A 1,919-nucleotide genomic window follows, 5' to 3' on the forward strand; every position below is an offset into this window, starting at 1 on the left:
TTTCTGCCTAGTGTATCTAATATATTTGTTTGTACTTCCAACCTTCTTACCTTCTTTTTAATTCTCTTACATCCTTTTCCAACTAACGTTCTCTCTCTCTCTCTATATATATATATATATATATGGATCCCTATCACAACACCGACATGCCACAAAGCCGACACCCAAAACACCGACACCAAAAGACCGACAACACACAATACCGACAACGCACAAAACCGAACACCATAACACCGACACCCAAAACATAAACTACACATTACACACAACTATACATGCACTAACCTTAACCAAAACCCTAACCCTAAGGTCTGACACAACCGCACACTTACCCTACCCACACCCTAACCCTAACTCACTTAACCCACCCCTAAACCTACAGTCTGTCACTATTGCACACATACCCTACCTGCACCCTAACCCTAACTCACTTAACCCACCCTTAAACATATAGTTTGTCACTATCGCACACTCACCCTACCCACACCCTATCCCTAACTCACTTAACCTGCCCCTAAAACTACAGTCCCTCACTGTCCCACACTTGCCTGTCCGCTCCCTAACACTAAATCCCTCACTCTATCGCACACTTACAGAGTTGCGCTCACACTTTCCCATGTCGGTGTTCCGTCCGTCGGGATCTCACCTTGTCGATCATCTGCGTTGTTCTTCTCGTCTCCTTCTTTAGAGTGTCGGCCTTCTGGCATGTCGGTGTACTGAAGGGGACCCATATATATATATATATATATATATATATATATATATATATATATATATATATATATATATATATATATATATATATATATATATATGTGTGTGTGTGTGTGTGTGTATGTTTATAAAATGAGCACGTCAGAGCAAAAAAGTTACTCTTCATTCTCCACCTCCATCCTGTTCATTCCTTATAACTTTGTATTATGTCCTTTCTTCTACTTTCTTTCCATATTTTTCATTAATTTCCTATCATCGCATTCTCAGCCTTTAATTTAGTCAAAATGTACATGAAAATACCACTGTGATGGGCCTTTAAAACTTGCATGTGCATCTCCTTATTTCCATTTTTGGCAGGCATGATTGCTTTGAGCTGCATTACGGCACATGCTTGCATCATGCTGTCTGCTGTTGCTCGTTTTTTCTGTGCTGCAGCTCAGGGCCTACGCTCTCATTGCAGTCCATGCTGCTGCAGCAAGTGGGATACTTAATGAGTTCCTCATTTCACACTACTTTTCTCTACTGGTAATTTTTAATGAGCTCTAGACCTCATCCCACACACTAGCTAAACAGCTGCAGGCTGGCCACAGGTGCTCCTGCCATATTTCTGAACCCAGGAGAAGCTATGACAAATGAGAGGTACTAAGGGCTTAGACATTTACTGGAAAAAAAAGGATATATAGGACATGATGGGGTACATAAGGATATAGCAAGAAGAAGGGGCCTGGCCAGCTGACTAGTTGTAAATTGCAATACCAGTATACACTAAGTAGAAAATGTGGCTCAAATATTTTCCTCCCAACCTTCTGCGCATTTAGTTTAAATCCTGTGTTGAGAAATTGGCACATACATTGTTTATCATTGTATAAAATAAAATTTATTACATATCTACATAAATATTCAGTAATTCATTTTCCAGTTACTTAGAGCCTGTCATGGCAGATAAATTATCCTTGGATAGGGTGACAGCCCATCATAGCTACAAAATGTGAGCTTTAGACATACAAAGCAAGCTACATTTGGCTGCAGTACATATCAGGCTGATTAGAATTTTAATATATCACCCTCATTAAGACTAATCTGCACAGAGTCTGTTTTCCTATAATTTGTAATTTTGTTTTTTTAGTAAGATTCAAACCTTTGAACTAATCTATTTAAGCTTCTATATTACCTGATCGAAAGTTTAGGTTAGCGAATACCTAAAT

Source organism: Protopterus annectens, chromosome 6.part0, assembly GCF_019279795.1.
Source record: "Protopterus annectens isolate FY-2018-M chromosome 6.part0, PAN1.0, whole genome shotgun sequence".
NCBI lineage: Eukaryota > Metazoa > Chordata > Ceratodontiformes > Protopteridae > Protopterus > Protopterus annectens.